Source organism: Canis lupus, chromosome 1 (assembly GCF_003254725.2).
Source record: "Canis lupus dingo isolate Sandy chromosome 1, ASM325472v2, whole genome shotgun sequence".
Lineage (NCBI taxonomy): Eukaryota > Metazoa > Chordata > Mammalia > Carnivora > Canidae > Canis > Canis lupus.
This window is the reverse complement of record NC_064243.1, coordinates 96,863,967-96,884,254: the sequence shown is the minus strand read 5'-3', so window position 1 is coordinate 96,884,254 and position 20,288 is coordinate 96,863,967. Positions and strand designations below refer to the sequence as shown.

Here is a 20,288-nt window from a genome sequence, read left to right as displayed (position 1 = left end):
CCCCCGCCACGTTCTCAGGCCTCCCAGTGAGCGTCCTGTTCGGCAGCTCCGAGTGTCTCCTGGGTGGGTCTCCGGGATCTGGGGAATGAGCCACGGGCGCCAGGTCGTGGGGAAGAGGAGTGAGTGGCTCCTTCTGGATGCTGATGGTGCTGCTGGGTCACCAGGTGATGCCAGGCCAGGTGTGGGCAGTGTCAGCACCCTTGCCACGGGTGTGATGGGCCACAGACGTGATGGGCCGTGGGCAGGGTCCCTTGGAGCCCCCTCCCCCCCTGCATATCTATAGATGTTAACAGCTTTGTAGGCGTGGGGAACGTTCACCCCAATTGGATGAGAAAGAATTGCAAAAATCACGGCCCTGGGGGAGGGTCTCCCTGGCAGGGCTGGACCCCCTCTATGTGCTCCTGACCTTTTCAGGGAGGTTCTGCTAAGACCCTGTAGGTGTGACTGAGCTAGAGGAATGAGAGTCGTTTCCTTTGAGCTGCCATGGGCCACCCTTCATCCATGAGCGCACAGCCAGCAGCCCCGGGTCTTGCCCTGGCCAGCCCCCTGGTCCACGCCCCCCCCCCCCAGAGTCAGGGGGGCACAGTCCATGCACTAGAATCTTGCAGTGCAGGAGAGGGGCAGCTGGGGTGAGGGCAGCAGATGTCCTGGGGAAGCCTGACCCCCCTGGATGTGTCCCCAGTACGCCTTTCTCCTGCCCTCTGAAGGCACCGAAGTGTCTGGGAATGCATCTGGCTGGTTCTCCGACTTGAGGCCTCAGACACCCCAGTCTCGGTCCTCGGGGGTGTGAGCCCTGGCTTGTAACGGGACAGCACGACAGCAGCGGCAGGACGAGCCCAAGCTTGGGAAGGGGCGCAGAGTTTCAGAGGCCCCCGCTTGCTGGGGGCCGGGGTTGCAGAGCAAGGCTGCTCTGGTTTGCTGACATCCACGGCTGCATGTACTTCTTAGTAGCTCGTAGAAAGAGAAATCTTTCTGTTTTACAAGAAAATGGGATGTTTTCTGCTAGAGCCTTTCGGGACTGGCAAGAAGAATGCTGGCGAACGTTGAGAGACTTTAGTCCATGTGGATTCCACGCGGTGTTTGATTAAAGGTGGCTTTTGTAAACTTCTGTCTCCAGAAGGGCCGGGGCCTGGCTGGCGGGGCTCTGGCTCTTATCAGAGATCAATAGTGGGAATGCCTGGGGACACCTGGCTTGGAGGGCAGCACACAGCTGTACCCCTAGGTCTCATCCTGGGGATGCCCTGCTCTGGGGAGGGGTTTCCGGAGTGCTTGAGGGAGCAACACCCACCTGTAGGAGGGCGTGGGGGGCTGCAGGGCTGGCCCAAGGTGGGGTGGAGACGACGCAGGACCACTTGGGCTGACCATGCTGGGCACAAGAGGCAGGCCGGCTGAGGGGACAGGGTGGCTCGCTTCAGGGCCGGGTGTGGAGCACGGTGAAGCCCACCATGAGGTGGGATCCCTGGCCTACACCTCCCGGGCACCCATCTGCAGCCCTGTTGACCCCCTGGGGCCCGTGACAGTATTTAGGCCTGGTGACAGCAGATTGCATTCCATGGCAGCTGGGTGCTGGAGGGTCTCCCGGCCCCCTGGGGCCCATGACAGTGTCTAGGCCTGGTGACAGCAGCCTGCACTCCACAGCAGCTGGGTGCTGGAGGGTCTCCTGGCGCCCTGGGTCCCGTGACAGTGTCTAGGCCTGGTGACAGCAGCCTGCACTCCACGGCAGCTGGGTGCTGGAGGGTGTCCCAGCCCCTTCCTGGAGCCCTGCACTGTGGTGTCTCTGCGCCCCCAGAGCTCCCAATGGGACGAGCTCCACTGCCTGTGTGTGGTTTGCTGGGCAACACGCTCCTCACTGGCTCTCATCCTCCCTGCCACCCCGTCCCTCCCTGCCACCCCATCACTCCCTGCCACCCTGTCCCCTGCCCGCAGGTGACCTGCATTGGGTGCCCTCTCCAGGGCACTTCTAGAGGACCTGCAGAGAGGTGCCCTGAGGACCACGACCGGTGTTTCCAGGCCTGAACAAAGCCCACCCGGTGAGGAGGCGTGTCCAGACGCCCAGTCCAGCCCAGCAGAGTGTGGCCCCTGTAGACCTCACCCATCAGTGTGGAAGCCCCCCAGATAGCCTGAGCATCTCCAGGCAGATCTCATGGGAGCCCCCGCCCGACCAGGTGAGGGGGTCTTGGAGGGTCTTCTTCTCTGCAGCAGCCGCCTCACGGGCATGGCTGGAGGAGGGACCCTTTGGGGTGACACACGGCCACCCCTGTCTCATCTGCGGGAGTCTTTGTCCTCGGGCTGGGGTGGAGTCCCTGCCAGCTGGAGGGTGTGGGAGGCCAGGGGGCTCTTTGGACAATCAGCTCCAGGGTTGCTTGGGTTGAACTGTGTCCCCTTGCCCGCAGAAAGATCGAGGACATTGAGGCCATAGCTTCTGATGCTTGTGACTGTAACCTTGGAAATAGAGTCTTCGCAGAGGTGATCAGGATAAGGCGAGGGTATCAGGGGGGCTGTGTCCAATATGACCTGAGTCCTTGTCAGAAAAGATGCCAAGAGGACAGCTTCTGGGGAGAGAGGCGGAGGTGGGGGCTGTGCATCCAGAAGCCAGGGAGGGCCAGGGAGAAGCCGGAGACACAAGGAGGGATCCCACCCCGAATCCTGCAGGGAGTGAGGTGCTGCCGATGCCTCGATCCCTGGCGTGTGGCCTCCAGGACCAGGAGACAGCAAACGTCTGTTGTTCAGTCCTGTTTTGTGGTGCTTTGTTACGGCTGTCCCCAAACTGAGACGTGGTGCTAGGCTGTGCCTTCATGCCGGGGCTGGGGGTCCACGGGTGTCACGGCCACCGCGTCAGTGACTCTCTTCTGACCTCAGAGGTCCCGGATATAGGTCGACACACCTGCTGAGCTTCAGTGAACCCAGCGTGGCCATGTGCATCCCTCACCACCCAGCCTGTGGGGCGTCATCATACCCATCTTGCAGAGGGGGGAGCTGAGGCCCAGGGAGGACTCAGTCCTGGGTTCAGAGCACTGCCCGCCTGGTGGGAGGCGGGCAAGTAGCCACGAGACTCCAGGTTTTTTGCTGGCATTTCATGGCCACTGGACAGGCTTCCAAACTGGAAACCCAGAGGGGCACAAGGTGTCGGGCTAACAAGGGAGCATCTCACGGTGGAGGAGTGACCACATCCAGAGTAATGGCTGTCTCTTTGGCTTCGTGTCTGGAGTCAGCTGGGTCACCCTGACCGGGTGGCCTGTGCCCTGGGATTCCATCGGCTCGCCTGTAAAATGGGTATGATGAGGAGCAGCCCCAGCAAGTAACTGATGAAGGACTGGGGTGGCCTCGTGAGCCTGGTTTTCCCGGAAGGCCCAGCATCTGCACCTGTGCTTTCTGTTTGCCGCACTCATGGGCAGGGCGACTGTGAGTGCTGCCAGCTGTGCTTGGTGGCCCCTCTATACACCGAGCCCCCCGAGGTGACAGCCGGTGGTGGTCGGGACCTCGAGGCTTCAGGGGAGCTGGGGCCCACAGGACCTCAAGTGTCAGCCCCTCCTGCCCACCCAGCCTGCGGGGGTGGGGGTGGCACCCCCTACCTCCTATTCCTGTGCTGAGCTCACACTTGGTGACAGGTGTGTCAGGAGGAGGAGGTGCCCATGGGACCCTGATCTCCTGGGGACTCTAGTAAATGCTGTTTCATGAAGGCAGGGGTGAGCACGGGTGGATGTGGAGGTGCCAACGACCCTCCTGCCTCCCGTCCTCACGGCCAAGTCCCCCTGGGCAGAGAGACCTGCTGACTCCTCCTGCTTTTCTGCCCTCCTCGTTTGCGCTGTGGATGTGGTGACAGCTAAATGCTACCATGTCCAGGTTTTGGGATCCTGCTCTCTGCTCGTCAAGGTAAGGGCGCATGGCGATGGTATTCCACATTTCCAGGAAGAAAAAGTGGGTCAAATCATGAGGTAAAATGTACCAGCAGCAAAATGATGACTCTATTTTCATCTATCTAATCTATCATCTATGTATCAATCACCTATCTCTATCAATAATCTATCATCTATCTTTATCAATCTTTTATCTCTCATCTCTATCAATTATCATGTATCTATCTATATCCATCTATCTATCCTATCATCTATATATCAATCACCTATCTCTATCAATTATCTATCATCTATCAATCAACTATCATCTCTATCAATTATCTATCATGTATCTATCTCTATTATCTATCATCTATCTATCTATCTATCTCTCTATCAGTCATCTATCACCTCTCTCTCTCTCTCTCTCTCTCTCATTTATCCGTTGCTTGTCTCTATATCTACGGAAAAAATGTGCAACTGTTTGGCCAGCCCACGTGGAGCAAAGACAGAGCCTAAAGCTGAGCAGAACGTTTGATGGGCTTCGAACTCAGGAGCAAAGTGTCCTTGGAACACATGCTTACGTGTGGTGGAGTGTTCTTGGGCACGTTTTGGGAATCATTGTCACTGCTGCTGCCTGGCAGGCCCCACGGTGGAAGCCAGGCCACTGGCTTGTCAGCCACTTCCCCAGGGAGCAGCAAGCGTTCCAGCACCGTGTTTACTCTGGAAGCCGTAAAGGAGCCAGATCCTGCCTCCATCTGCCCCGGGGCCAGGCCCTCTGCCGTCCCGTCTGTCCCCTGGTCTGTCCCGAGGGGAGGCGTCGGTCCGTTCGCACCAGCTCCCTCGTCCGTCCCCTGCCCAGAGGGGACCGCTTCCTTCCCTACTGGCTATGGGGGAAGGCGGTGATGGGCTCACGTGCTGTGGAGGCCGAGAAGGCCCCCGGCGGCCAGCTGTGAGCAGGAGACGTGGGAGAGCCAGTGCTGTCGTCCAGTGTGAGGCCGAAGGACTGAGAAGCGGCAGCTGCCCTGTCTGGGGGCTGGAGAGGCTGGAGTCCCAGCTCTCGACGAGAGTGCAAATTTGCCCTTCTCTTGCCGCTGACTGGGGGCTGCCCATCCCCACTGGTGAGGGTGGGGCTCTTCATTCAGTTTCTGAATTATTTCAGTTTTTGACACAAAGTGAACCATCATCAGGAAACCCTGAGCGGGGCCCTGTCAGGTCAGCCACGCGTGGAGAAGCACGGCTCCACTGGGAGCGCCTTCCTGCAGCCTTCTGCCCCCAGCACGCTTCCGCGCTGACTCCAGGGGCTTTCGGGCTGCCATCACGCCGGCCATTGCCTCCCCACACGCCACCCTTGGAAGTCATGCTCTCCCGCTTTGTTCTCTCGATGTAGGACTCTCCTTCCCAGGGAGCCTGCTTTCCAAGCAGCCCTGGTGCCAGCAGCTGCAGGCTTTTTTTAGGGATGAGCTGACGTCTTACCGAGTGTTCTCAGTTGGCCTGGCCCCCCACTGCAGGTCACCCGGAGGAAGCCATGTGATGGGAAACAGAAAACAGAGCGGCTCCTCAGCCCCGAGCTCCTGACATTCCCTCCGGCTGCCTGGGCCTCCCTCAAGCTCCATTCCAGGAGCAGCTGTGGGCTGGGGTCCACCTGTTCTTCCTCCTCTGAGACTTACCTGTGGTCCTCCCTCTTGACCCATCCTGGCTCCTGCTCCCAGGGACCCCTGCTCTTTGAGGCCCCCCTGCCCCCTGAGGCCCCTCCTGCTCCCCCAGTCTCCTCCTGCCCTCTGAGATCCCCCTCCCCCACCCCCGTCCCCTCCTGCCTGGCCATCCCCACCCCGGGGGGTGTGGGGGAGCAGAGAGGCATCTGCCCACCTTCCCACTCATGGCACGAACCCCGCTGCGCGGCCGCTGCCCGCTGCCTTCCCTGGCCCTACACCCGGCGGCCCCATCCTAGCATTTCCTAGCATCCTAGCCCAGTGGAGTGGGAGCTGGAGAGAGAGAGCTTGGGCTGAGGGCGGTCACCCCGCGGTCTTCGCAGACCTCAGAGAGGCTGCACGGAATCCTTGTGGCCTGGAGCACGTCCCCGCCGGGGCAGGGCCAGGGGTCTCTGGCCACCGCGTTCCCGGAGTCCTGAGTCCACTGTTCACCACCCCTGGAGGCCTGTGGTCAGAGACCTACTTGCAGCAAGATTTCTCCCTCTTGACTCCAGGTGGGCCCAGCAAGGGCAGGGCCTGAGGTGCGAGAGCGCAGAGGTCAGGAGCCCGTGTCCCTAGGCAGGAAGGCCTGGGGCCCCAGTGCCGGTTGCTCAGACGTTGAAAACAGACTTCCCTTCAACCTGCCACCATCTTGCAGCCTCGGCAGGAAAGCCTCCAAAGCCAAGCATCTGCGTCCCTTTTAAGACACCCAGCGTTATGCTGCAGGCCCAGGGAGGGAGGGTGTGGGCTGGGTCCTGGAAGAGGAGGGGTCGGGAGCAGCCCCTCCCTCGGGTGGAGAGCTTAGTAGCAGGATGCCCTGTCCCCATCCCTCCCTGTCCTGGCTGTGGGAGCCCAGCTGGGTGATGTCACTGCCCCCAGTGAAGCTCTGGGAGCAGGATTTGCACATGAGGCCAGGGCAGATTGCATTTTCCAAAGAAATCACACCAGCATCCATCTGCACCCCACACTCTTGTCTTGCAGTGTGACTGGTGTTCTTCCCCGAGAGGCAGGGGTCCCTGCTTGCCACCCCCTTGCCACCCCTAGCTGCCTGTCATGGGACCCCGAGCCAGAGACGCTCTCCTGCAGCTCCTGTCCCCCAGAAACCAGGACAGACCTCAGCGACGGCTGTTGTTTGCAGCCCGTGTGCTCTGAGGTCTGTTGCTTAGTCGTCGCACGGGAACAGGTGCGCGGCACTCGGGAAGGCAGGCGCGCGTCCCCAGACCTCAGAGAGCCAGCGGATGGGCCTTCCAAGCTGCGAGAAGCACCTTCCAGAAATGTGTGCCATAGGCCTCGTGTTATGAGTAAAATATCTGCTGCTTCCCCTGACCGTTTGGGTATCGATTTCCACGGGTTAGGGAATCGGCTCTTTGGCCTCCCATAAACCCGAAAGCAGGTGCCACAGCACATCCTTCCTGGGCCGCCTCACCGGTGCTCCGTATTTACAGGCACCTGGGCTCTCGTTGGTGCCTTTATCCAAACAGAAAGCCCTGGAAATAACGAGAAAAGGGCTGGGGATCTGCTTATTTGCCCAGACATCTGGAAAACAATTTTAAATATTTATGTGAGATCTGCAGGCATTACACGTTTGCTGTGGGGAGCTTCCGTGGCTGCGTGGTGCAGTAGAGGAGGAAAAAAAAAAGACATTCTCTGTAGAGAAAGCAAGCATTTTGTATTCCTGCTTGAAACGTTGGTTGCCCTGTTCTTCTTAAATGTATCTGAAAAAAATAAATTGGACTCGCAAAGGGAAGTTGTCCGGGAAAAGCAAGTTGTTGACAGGGAAGGATGCCTGCGGGCTTGGCCTCTAATGGGAGAGGGTCAGGATCACCTGCTGTGGACGCCGTCGCCTCAGGTCCCGCTGCGAGCAACTGTCAGGGTGGCGTGACCACTGTTGGCTGGTGGGGGCCGGGCAGGCTACGGCGACGGGGACGTGTGTGCTCACCCTTCCTGTCTCCCTCCGGGGACTGACCGGTCCGCTGCAAGTAGGCGCGACCTCCGTCTGCGTCTTGGTGCACCCTCTGCCAGCGGATGCGAGGGCCCGGAAGGTGCCTGCGGGGCGCACCCCCCTCCGCCTGCACTGGCCTGGGGTGCGGAAGCACAGTCCTTCCGGGAAGCCGCTAAGGCCTCTCGCCGGGCGTGTACACCTGGGGACACCTGGGGGACAGGTGCACGCCTAGGTTTTCCCTCCTTCGCGGGGTGTGGCGGGTGGTGTTGGCCGAACCAGTGAGAAGACGCAGGCCCGCCTTTCTCGGGGCAGCGAGTGGCTCTGTTTCCACAGATGCAGGAGCGGGAACAGGCTGGGCGCAGGGCCTGGGAGGGCGCGTGGGCAGCGCCAGGCTCTCGGCGTCGCCCCGGGAGGAAAGGCTCTCTTGGGAGGCCCGCGCCGTGGGACGGTGATCAGGCCCGGCCGTCTGCGGGTCCTGCGGGCTTGCGTTTCCCCAGGCCTGCTCCACGCAGTGGCCTGGCGGGCGGTGTGAGGAAGTGCCGTGTGATCCGAGCCCGTAGGTGACCGTGCTCCGGGAAGTCTGGCTGCCTGCGGCGGTGGACAGAAGCCGAGGCACCCAGGAGAGGACAGGGGTCCAAACGGGCTTGTGCAGGAGCGTCAGACTTGCCGTCGGCAGGCGGGGACAGATGCGCCGTCGGCTGGTGTGTGCACAGGGGGTTGATTTAGAGTTTTTATTGCACAAACATCACGGCCCAAATGCCTGGGTCTGCAAGGATCGGGCCACAGCACATTACTTTGTGCAGCTGAGCACTGGGGGGGTTGGGCTTTCACGTGGCCCAGAGTTACGGTTCCCTTTGGAGCCTCCAACCTGTGGGACGGTTCCTCGGTGCCTCTTCCGAGTGGGGGTGGGGCTCCTGTCCCTCTCCCTCGATTCCAGAGGGACTGGGCCACCCCATGCCGATGCCTCATGTCCTGGGAGTAGCTGGCTTCTGAGTCCTGGCAGCTTTGCCCCGTCTTTTGGGGACACCTGCTCTCAGGTTGTCCCCTCCCAGCCTGGTGACACACTGTGCAGCCCAAGCCTCACGGACATGGCACATGTGAGCATTCCCAGGGTCGCCAGTCCATGACCCCTGGCCCAAGAGGGCTCGGGGCCCCTGCCATCCTGGGGCCCTGGCTAGGATGCAGACACAGGGAGCCTGAATCCTGACCCATGGCACCGGGAGCACAGCCGGGGGTCTGTCCCACAGTAAGGATGTCCAGGACCCAGGCAGGGGCCCAGGGGTCCTGACGGATGTGGGGTCTGGGGCTGAGGTTGCAGACACACTGCCGGCGGGTGTGGGCCCTTCCAGATGTGTCGCCTCTGCCCAGCCGTCAGCTGCTGTCCCTCGCAGCAGTGGGGACAGAGAGGGGAGCCCGGCTGCTGCGGTGAGCAGCTCTCACTCTCGATGGCGCTCGTTGGCCACGGCGTCCTGGGTGAAACCCCGTCCCACTGGGAGGCTGGGTTCTGTCGTCAGGGGCAGGAGGCTCAGGGCGGCTGTTGGATGAGGGAAGCCAGAGTCCACCCGACAGGGATGGGAGCCAGGAGCAACGCGGCGGCCCCCAGACCCAGTGGACAGGGAGTCCTTGTCCCGGGAACCGCCAGACACTGCCATGCCAGCCTGTCACCTGCGCATCCACAGCCGCTCCTTGCTCAGCCCCACTGTGTGGGGAGGTGGCCCCACATGCGCCCATTGCTCGGGACTCACTGTGACTCCTCGCTCGTGATGTGAGCACATGTGGTGGCCGGGAGACGTGGCGGGGCCAGGGCCCCGGGCTGCCTTCCAGGGAAAAGGAGGGCACCCAGGTCAGCAGCCCATGGGAGCTCCCAGCTCTGTCTCTACTCCTTTTTAAAAAATTAAAACTCTACTTATTTATTTATTTATACTTATTTATTTTAAAGATTTTATTCATTTATTCATGAGAGACACAGAGAGAGGCAGAGACACAGGCAGAGGGAGAAGCAGGCTCCCTGTGAGGAGCCGATGTGGGACTCGATCCCGGGACCCCGGGATCACGACCTGAGCCAGAGGCAGATGCTCAACCACTGAGCCACTTAGACATCCCATTATTTATTTATTTATTTTTAGAGCGGTTTTAGGTTCGCAGCAAAATCGAACGAAAGGAACAGAGATTTCCCACGTGCCCCTTCCCCGCCCCACGCAGAGCCTCCTCCACCATCAGCACCCCCACCAGACTGCGGCATTTCCAATAACCCGCAAGCCTGTGTGGACACATGGTCATCGCCCGAAGGCCGTGGCTTCCCCTGGGATTTACTCTGGGTGTCGTGCACGGTTGCCAGGGCTGGTGGGGAGAGGGATGAGCAGGGGGGGTGAACAGGGGATTTTTAGGGCAGTGGGTCTACTCTGTCGTGATGGATGCCCATCATTATGCCCTTGTGCACACTGCCCATCACCCTGCACAGCTTCTCAAGGCCAGGCCTGCAGCTCTGAGATGGGAGGAGGTTCCAGGTAGGGTGTGGAGGTGGGGAGGCCAGGCCTTTCCAGGGAGCCAGGGAAGATGGGACGTTTCTCCCATGGCCTCTCAGTGTGTCCCTACATCGGCTGGGGCTGCCCAGAAGCAGCACCTGCGGTGGGATCTGAGGGCCACAGTGTGTCCAGGGGTGGTGGTCATGGGCCGTGGATCTGTTAGCCTCCGGTTTCCTGCCCACTCCTCCGCTTGGGCTGCAGGCTCCTCTGACTATCCCGTGCAGGCCCCGGGTCTTGGCCCGGCCCATGGCGCCCTCCCTCCCTGGCGCTCAGACCCTTCCCCAGAAGCCTCATCCCTTCTCCATCCTCCTCCTGCCGCTGCCCCCGTGGATGCCCATAGACCTTCCTCAGTAGCGCTGAGAGACCCCGGGTGATGTCTGCCTCTCACAGGCCGTCAGGGCAGGTGTCCTGCCTCCTAACCTTGCTGAGTGTCGGCCTCTGGCCTCCCCAGGCCCGAGGAGGCACCGGACCGACCTCAGCCTGACCTGTCACACCTGCATGCGGTCTGCCTGGCCTGCCCTGCCCCCACCCCTTGAGACCGGAGTCCAATGCCCCTCTCTTTCGGGTGCTCCTTCCCCTCACTGTGGCCCTGGTCTCCGTGCCTTGCGATGCCCATCACTTTCTCTCGTGTTCAAGGACCTCACGTGGGGCGGGCTCTCGATGGGGTTTCTCTGGGAGCGCCGCCTGCAGCGGGATCGGTAGGAAGCTGGCTGCACTGGGAGCGCTGCCCAAGGTGGTGCCGTGTCGCTGCGGCCAGGAGGTCAGGCCGCCCCGCACAGCCCTGCATGTTCAGCTGGAGGAGGCACCCGGGAAACCCTGTGTGCAGCTTCTTTGTAAAAAATAAAAACCAAAAAACAACAACACCACCCATATTTTGTTCTCCAATCCCCAAACTATCATGTGATCCTGAAAACACGTGGGGTTGGGGCAGCCTTGCTGGGAGGGGGCCGCCCGTCTCCCGCGTGGGTGTGACACGTGTGCCTGCTTGGATTACACGCCCCACGGCAGCGCCGTGCCTGGACCCCTGGCATGAGGACAATGGGAAGGCGGCCCCATTCCCCTCGGCAACAGGATTTTATTTCTGGCTCCTGGAGGGTGCGGGGTGACCGCAGGGCTGGCCGGGCCGCCGGAGTGCTCGCCCTGGCCTGGGTGGAGATCCGGGTCAGGGGCCTGTAGGACCAGAGTGAGTGAGGTCACCGTGCACCAGAGTGAGGAAGACCAGCTGCGTTGAGCTTCAAGTGCCAGGCAGCACCACAGCGGAGGAACCACGTGGGCTCTGGGACCTTCCTGTAACGTGTCCGGGGGTCCGTCTGTGAGCCTTGCCCCACAAGGGGTCATCTATAAACCTGGGATGGCAGGGCACCGCCCCGGAGCCGCCTCCTCTCCTGGCCCCTCCTCGGCATGGGCAGCTGCGGTTACAAGCTGTCTCGGGATACAGCCCTGATTCCTCTCGACACTTGCTAACAACACCATTCCAGACCTTTGGTGAACATTCTAGATGGCCTGCATGCCCAGGCCAGTGAGGAGGCATCCTGCGAGCCAACACATGCCCGCTGCCATGCCATTCCTGGAGACACTGGCACCTGAGGTCAGGTGACTTGTCCAGGATCCCTGGCCTGTGTGACTTGTCCAGGATCCCTGAACCTGTGTGACTTGTCTGGAATCCCTGAACCTGTGTGACTTGTCTAGGGATCCCTGGCCTGTGCAACTTTCCCGGGGATCTCTGGTCTGTGTGACTTGTCCAGGATCCCTGGCTGGCAGATGCAGGACAGGATCAGGGCCAGCTCCTCTGTTCTTGTCTATGAGAACTTCTCTAAGGAGAGTCAATTCTTGGTCTCTTCGAATCTATTTTGTCCTTCAGAGACATGTCCCCTTGTTAGGAAAAAACCTCACACTCTCAAGACCACGGCTGAGGCTGCTGAGCTTCATGGTCAGGAATGAAGGTACAGGAATGAAGACAGAGCATCTTGCTGCAGTGGAAAATCGCTTTCCCCTCAGAGCAACCAGTTAAAGCCTCAGAAGGTGTTCCTTAAAATTCCACTGGTTCTGGTTAGATTCCCCTCTTTGCTAATAATACCTCATTGCTCAAGCAAATGTCTGTTGCTTGAGCCTTGCGCGCCTACATTGTGTACGTATAGACCCCAGACTTGTCACTGCAGCAGGCGGCTCTGCTGTCCTGGTGCCACAGGGCCTTGGCTTGTCCCCTCCTCGACCAGGCCTGGTGCCACTGGCAGATGGGGACGAGCTCGGGGAGGCAGTGGGGAGCGTGACAGAGGGTCTGTCCCGAGAGTCTGCTGCTGCTCACCCGTCACCCCACATTTAGAGGTTTAGAGGGACAATCATTTAATTGTATGCCCTGATTTGTGGGTCAGGAATTCAAGCAGAGTTGGGCTTGACTGGTCCCCTGCTCCTCCTGGAACTGACAGAGGTCATTTGGTGACACCCTTTGGTGGGTGGGCTGGCCTGGCGGGCCCGGAACCTCACTGGGGGTGGCTGGCCTCTCCCAGGGTGAGAGGCTTCCAAGGGAGGACGGGGCAGCTGCAAAACTCTGCCATCTGGTCCCAGATTTACCACACGTTCCCTTCTGCTGTGTCCTGGCCAGGAGTGTCCTGGAGGCCCGGACCCCACAGAGAGAAGTCGGTCATCCTTTGCAAAGTCAGGGGTTCAGCAGTAGAGACTTTGGAGCCACCTATCATCCCCATGGAACATGTTCAGCCACCTGGAGTGCGGGGCAGCGGGGGCGCTCGGGGTCCTGTGAACCACCCCCCGCACTTTGTACCTGGAGTCTGGGCTCTGGAGAGTCAGCTTGCTGTGCTTCTCCCGCGTGGCCCTGGGTTGGCTCTCTGCCCTTCCCGGGCCCTGAGAGCCCTGGCTCAGCATCTGCCCAGGCCCTCCCTGCCCCATTGTGGTTCACGGGTACTTTGTTCCTCTCTGTTCCCCACCCCCTCCTTCCCTCCCCTCAGCAGCCATTCCACTGCCCCTGTCATTCCCCCATCTCCCTGGTCACCCCTGTGGTGCAGACTTGCACGCTGCACCCTCCATGCTGACTCTCACTGGCTCCCTTGGGCCATGTCCCCCATGGGTCCCTCTCTCCTTAGCTCTTTGCATTACCCTGTTTCCCCACAGGGGCCTGACCCATAGGGCACTTTGAAAAATGATGAACTTGATCATATTTTCATAATAAAAGAATATGACAATTTTATGATCTGTTAGTAGCAAAACAAAGAATCTAACACATCACTGGAGAGATCTGCCTCTTTGGGGATGCCTCAGAGGTTGGCCGGGACCTCTTAGAGGCAGACCGTGGACACAGGTGGCTGCTCAGCTCACAAACACTGCCACGGCTCATGCCCGAAGCTTCTGACCGCCTTCCCAGCTGTGGCCCTTCTCCCCTCTCGAGACAAGAGCAGGGCTGAGTCCCACGTTAGGAGAGGCAGGGGCTCTGAGGCTGGGCCACACGGAGTGCCCTTCTCTCTGACAGCAGCAGGGCTGCATGGCTGTTGCCACCTCTTGCTCCCAAATGTGGCAACCGAGACATGGGCCTGAATCTTCTTGGCCAGAGCCTGGAGGCCGGTATGTAGGTCCTCAGTGCCCCCCAGGCTGAGCCCACCTTCCTCCTGCTGTCCCCATCACTTGGAGATGCTGGCAGCCTCAGGCTGGGTTACCTTGAAATCAGGAGACACCAGGGGTCAAGGTCAAATGTTTGCAGAGTCGTCCTCCCCAAAAGAGGGTGAGCTTTATGCCTCCCACCCCCTCCCTGGCAGCAGGAACCTCCATAGGCACCCTCCTGGGGCTCACCCAGAGCCGAGTGTGGCTGCCCACTCAGCACTCATCGGCGTGGCTGGCCTCTCCCCAGCACTAACACCGACCTCTGGTGACCTGGTCAGCCCGTGTCTGGTGGCGTACAAAGGGAGGAGGGCCCCACGGCCAGTGGTTCTAAGGAGCTGGGGAGCAGAGAAACTTCTCTGGGTGCAAGCGGTTGCAGAATGGCCTCCTCTGGGACAACTGGAGGCCTCCTTCTTGCAAGTGGATGAATTGGCCATCTTGGTGCGTGCCACGGGGCTGGCCCAGGCTCTGGTCCACCTGGAGGGCCGCCTTGTCTTGCGAGTGTGCTACACCGAGGCACCTGACCCGGGAGCCGGGGCATCGCTGGCTGGTCCTGCTGTATCCAGGAGAGTCACCTGCCTTCCAGCATCTGTGTCTTTGGTTCCTATCTTAGCTGGGCTGCCTCTGCTTCTCCCATATAATATGTGACAGAGGAAGGCTCGTCCCACCCCAGAGGCCCCTGGCCATGCAGGCAGCTCCAGGGAACTCATCCAGCTTGGAGAAGATGTCTGGGAGAAGGCTTGGCCCCTGCAGGTTGGTCACCATGAGAGCCATGTGCCTGCACCGGCCTCCCCAGCTCTGCTCTTATCAAGCTCCTTGCCCACTCGCTTCTCCTCTGCCAGGATGCCCAAAGTTGTAACACAGGCCCCGGGGCCCTGTCCCCTTGCGGCCAACAAATAATACCTTTATGTCTGTGGTGGGGCCATGGCCGGGCCTTAGGGCCCCACCCGTGGTCAGGGACAGGAGTCCTTCTGTGGTGTCACCCAAGCAATCGGGATGTGTCTGCGCCCAGGGTGTCGGGAAGAGAAACAGGCTGCAGGCGGGATTCTGAAGATAAAGGACACTTGAGAGGGGCTGAGGTCAGTTAGGATGTCAAGACGAGGTACCCAGGACCCCACACACAGCCCGACCCAGCACCCCAAGTGTCTTAAGAAAATAGGTCAAAGGATCCTCAGAATAACTTGGCTTTCATGGCACACTCTCTGCTCCCCTGGGACGCTGCACTCTCTGCTGTTCACCCTGCTGGGGCTTCTGTGGGCCATGTGGATGTCCCGGGGTCCCTATCACCACCCCGTTCTGGTCACCAGGTGAGGCTGGACAGAGACAAATGAGCCGGCTTTCTCGGGTCCCCAGGGCTGACAGGGAGCTGCTTGCATGTGTGCTGGGCCCCTCCTGAGGGGGTGTTGGCTCCGTGGGGTCTCCTGCCCCGCACAGCACACAGCCCTGCAGTGTCAGATTCCAGAACAAGAGCATCCCTTGAAGTCCATGGCCCTCTGGTGAAGGCCCGACCTGGCACCCGGTGGGCGGGAGCCCGGACCCCTGCTCTGCTGCAGACCTTGGGCAAATGAGCTTCTCTGGGCAGAGAACACCGCCTCTGACCACAGGGTGTTCTGAGCCGCACACGGGACAGCTGGTGGGGAGGCCCCACACAGTGGATTTCAATTGGTGCCGCTGCATCCCTGAGCGTGTGGGCACCGACCTGAACACCTTTCCCAGAAGCCTGCGCTGGCTCCTTTCAGGAAGGTTCCAGGTTGGGCCAACTTTCCGAGGGCAGGTGTTGTGCAGGGTGTGGGTGCTACTCACGGGGCCTGGACATCCGGTGATGTGACGGGGGCGTGAGAGGGGTCGCCCGGGGAAGCCGCTCAGAGCAAAGGCTTGGGAAGCCACAGCATGTCCGCCTGCTGCAGTTCTGCTCTAGGACTTGGTTGGATTTTAATGGTAAATGGCCAAGGGCCAAGCTTGTGATGATGGGGATCTTTCAAGAGTCCCGAGGCTTTTTTCCACCCACACTGTGTACGTGGGGGGCTAGGATGCCTGGGGGCTCCGAGGGCCTCAGCCTCAGAACCAGTGGGCACCTCTGGGGGTCCCCTGCTGACCTAGTTGGGCCGGAGTGGGGCCCAGGCATCTGCAGTGAAACCCACTGATGTAGACAACTAGGGGAAAAAGGGGCGAGACAGTCCCGGGGGAGCCTTGGGGGTGTCAGGAGCCGTGTCCAGTCCGTCTAACCCCCCCCCTCCCCGCAGGGGCATGCGGGGCAGACACTGTCCTTCTGGGAAGCTGCACAAAGAAGAGCTTCAGGCCTTTCTCTCCACGTATCTTCTCTTTCTTTTAAAACTCTAGCGGGTTCAGCCTTCTCGGAGGTGGATTTTTCCCTCCCGTGGCTTCCTCCAGGTCACGCTTAGGGACGCGTGAAGGGACGACACCCCCCCACACCTTTGTCACGTTCTGATCACACACGGAGTCGGGATGGAGAAGGCAGCCCTCCAGGGCAGCGCTGGGAACGGGCTGTTCCGGCCTGGCGCTCGCTGCCACCCGGGGAACCTGTCTGGCCGCTCCGGGGAGGTCAGCAGCCGCAGGGAGGGCTCCGCAGGTGAGCCCCAGCTGGGCGGCCTCTGTGATGTGGCGCCCGTGGGTGTCTGCCAGCCTGAGGAGGCTCCCGGAGCCGAGCCGCCTCCCCTTCCTGGGCTGCCCGCACAGGCTGGAAGTCGGGTCTCCAGGGGCAGAGAGGGGAGTTTGCTCCCTCAGGGTGGGGACCGCCGTCCGCAGGGTTGGAGCAGGGTCCCAGCCAGTGAGCCACTAGGCCAAGCGCTTCGGCCAGGGGACCAGAAAACATGCACGGGGGGGATTTTATGACCCATTCCGATTTGTCTTGGTTTACATGTGCCTCTATGGTCTCTGCTCGGCCTGACTCCTGCTGCAAATATTAAAGTCATGAGCAGAGCAAAGGTGGGCGCCTTCTTACATTTGGTGGGAGAACCACGTTGTTCCCAGAACCTGCGGTTTCCGTCCACGGACTGACCTAACTGGTAAGTGATTTGACTAAGTTAAGAGATGCCTGTAAATCTGGTTTTGAACCCTAGCTGACAAAGACACCGAGGTTAGTTTTTTTTCATAGCTGTGAGGACATAGGCCCTACGGCTCCACCTTCATCCTGCACAGTGTCCATCTTCATCTGCTGGACGTGGGACCAGCCTTAGCCTCGGGTTTGTCCATGATGGGCTGTGCTGCATGGCAGAGGCCACCAGCAAATGTGGATTGGTTATTCTCAATGGGGCGCACAGACCTTATCTGGTCTACATTGCCATATTTGGGACCTCAAGGGGTCCTTCCTGTATCTTTGGGGTCTGACACCCTTGCTTAGGCCCGATGGATGAAGTCCACAGAGCGCCGCTAGAGGAAGGTCAACCAGAAGGCCCAGCCCTTGTGTCTGGCTCTGCCTCAGGATTTCTCTTCTCCCCACCCAAGGACTGCTGATGAACAAGGGCTGGGGAGACCCAGGGAGCATGAAGAGCAGGAGACATTTCTGTCTGTCCTGACTTGGCTGACTCCTGCTTGTGGGGTGTGGGCTCTGTCCCCTTGCTCTGCTCAGACCGCTTCATTGCCTGTGGCGGGAGGTGATGTCACCTCCCATTTGTCAGAGGTCTGCCCCCTGGGCCTCAAACTCCATCCAAACAGCAGACCAGAGAGCTGGGCATCATCTCCAGCTCCCACACAGGGCATGTGTGTCTCCCTGCGGCTGGGAGAGCTGTCCATGCTCTGTGCCTAGGCCATCACAGACGTGGCCTGTCATCTGTGGCCAGCTCCCATTGCTGCTCCATGGGGCCCCGCCCCACACCTGGCTCTGGCATGAGGTACAAAGCGATGACCCGGGAACAGATGTGAAGCTCAGGCTGCCTGATTCAGAGCCCTGGCATTCAATGGGTAAACCTCTAGAATCAACAAATGTAGCCCGGGACTGACAGGTGATTTACAGACTCTTGGCCTATGTGTGAGGGATCCTGGTGCATCTGGGCTTGCCACGGGGCTTCCAGGATGCTGTAGGCAGGGGCTCACAGGCTGCCCCATTGGACCCCATGCACCCAGCTGACCTTTCATGGACAGGCTTCACTGCCTCAGAACATATGATGGGACTCACGGAAGGCAGGGTCGGGCCAGGCCCCACGTGGGCTATGTTGCTTCTGGCATTGGCACTGGCCAAGGCAAGGGTGCACAGTGGGTCTCCTAGGGGCAAATGCCCCCCACTCTGTGGGGCATTTCTTCGGGGAAACAAGATCATCGAGATGCTTGGTATTTTGTGGGCAGGGTTAGGCCCAAGGGGGAGCAAGTCCCAGGCAAACAGAATGACGCCATGGCCCAAAACATCCTGCCAGCTGCTGGACTGTGTGAAACATGATGTTGATGGTCTGTATGTCATACTCAACTTGCGTGTGTCCTAAACCATGCCTTTCTCACACGGCGGAGATTCACGGCGAGCTTCCCAGAAGCACTGCTGGGACCCTCCGGGGACATGCAGGCTTGGTTCGGCCCGGCGCTGGTCCACAGTCTCAGGAGATGTTGCCCGCGGGGCTGGGGTCCTGAAGCCGCACCCGCCGTGTCCTCAGGGATCCTGAGTGAGGAGGATGTCGGAGGACCACCGACCACGTGATCTCCGTGGCGGCCACCTGAACGCTTACTGCTCCAGGAGACGTTACTTTTCCTTCACTTCCTTTTATGCTGCCATTTGGGCACTTGATACTCCGTCTGCACGTTGTCGGAGGGACAAGGAGGCTCCTGCGGGATAGCGCAGGACAGCGAAGAGGGGCTGCGAGGACGGAGGCTGATGGGCAGGTGCGCACGCGCCCTGAGCCCCGGGGAGCCTGCACCTGCACCTGGGCTGCTCTGCCCTCCTGGCCCTGCCCTGCAGGGGGCCCTGACCCGACCTGGGGGGTGGGTGGCTCTGGCCTGTCCCTCCCCGCTACATCAGGTGCACAAGGAAGATTAGGAGCCGAATCTGGGGGGAGGGGCCAGCCCCACACCAGGGCTGACGCATCGGCTCCCTGGGAGAGACTGCTCACCTCCGGGACTCCCTGCAGGTGCTCGGACTGTGTGTCCCTGCGGGGCGATTAGACGGACGACGGGAGGTGGGAGCGGTGGGCTGCTGGTCCCTGGGCTCTCTTTATGTTTCGGAAGAAAATAGAAAGGCACCAGAGCCACTTCCTGTCCGGCCTGGGGTCCCTCTGCAGAGAGGAGGGCTTTCCCGAGTGACCTGGAGCCGCCCGGTCTGGAAAAACCACTTCACCTCCGGCGGCTCCTGTCTCCTCCAAGCAGGCGCGGCCCAGCCCGGTTTCTCTGTTGATTCCCAACCGGCCTTGCAAGCAGCTCCAGGGGCGGGTTCCAACACTATTTGGAATAAGATCCTGGAAGTCAGCACAGGGGGCTCCCAGGAGACGTCGTCGCCAGACATCCTGCCTCTGCTTGTGGACTTTCTGGCAGATTCAGGGAGGCAAGAGAGAAGCAGCCAGACTCGTTCACACATTCACACTGTGTTCACATTCCAGATGATTCCCAGTTGAGCAGTGTGAGTGCATGCTACTTCTGGTCACTCCAGACGCTGGCAGTTTTCCCCGGAGAGACCTGATATGGAGGGGTGTGTGTGTGTGTAAATGTGTGCACGTGTGCATGCATGTGTGGGTGCAAACCAGTGCATGCTTGTGCATCCTTTCGGCCATCTGGGCCACTGACAGCATGTGGGGAGTCAGCAGGATTCACGGGACCCGGCTGCGTCCCCAAGAGGCATTGGGAGGCTTCCATCCTGGACAAGCCCATGGGCATGAATCTGGCTCCTCTTTGAAAGACAGATTGGAGCAAATGTGACATGAGCTATCCCCGGGGCCCAGCAGTCCCTGCACCTGCCCAGTGACCAGCCTGTCCAGAGAGGGTGGCAGTGCAGCCAGGCCCTGTTGAGACCCCTGCCTTCTCAGGTGTGGGGCCCTTCTCTCTGCACTCAAGCTGGGATTCAGAACCGAGGCTTTCTGGACGTGCATGTGCCGTGAACAGCCACCACCCCGTGAGCTGATGTGTTACTATTTTGTCTTGAAACTAAATGACGTAAATAAAGCCTCATGTCCATCTGTTCCGGTTGGACTTTGCCTGCAAATGAATTACAGAAAGACTTTTTGGATTTCGAGTGAACGATAAAGAGCTATAGCCCTATAAACATAAACCAAGCTGGTAGATGCAACCAGGCCTCACAGGCACACAGGCTGTACGTGCACACGCACGCTCGCTGGAGGCCTGAGGGTAGCGGGAAGGTCAAAAGTCAGCCATAGATGAGCCCCTCCCCAGGGCCCTGCTAATGGGGGCCAGCTGCCGCCCATGCTTCTGGCAGCAGATGGCCCCCTGCCCTGGGGGGAGGTCAGGTGGGGGCAGGGAGGCCAGCGCCGAGCTGTCAGCTCTTGGGCTGCCAGCCCCCTCCCCTCCCACCCGCGCTCTCCCCTTGGCCAGTAGAGCCTGAGATGTCTGTAGCTACTGACAGGGGCCTGCCCCCCCTTCAAACCCCAGGCAGACAGGTGGGACGTGAGGCGGGGAGAGGGATGTGTAGCTGCTCTCAGGGAAGCAGAGTAAGGAGCCCTGTGGCCAGTGGCCATGGGGGATCACCCCACTGATAATCTGGAAGCAGGCTTGGGAGAGGCTGAGTGGCCCCGAGACG

At 60.2% G+C, this 20,288-nt stretch overlaps 1 long non-coding RNA gene across 1 annotated transcript; it reads left to right on the top strand.

Moving 5' to 3' along the window:
• Positions 1-16,139: 16,139 nt before the first annotated feature.
• On the top strand, positions 16,140-19,736 carry LOC118353441 (uncharacterized). Its single transcript, XR_004812377.2, has 2 exons — positions 16,140-16,626; positions 18,062-19,736. It is a non-coding gene; the product is annotated as an uncharacterized LOC118353441 (long non-coding RNA).
• The last annotated feature ends 552 nt before the right edge of the window (positions 19,737-20,288 follow it).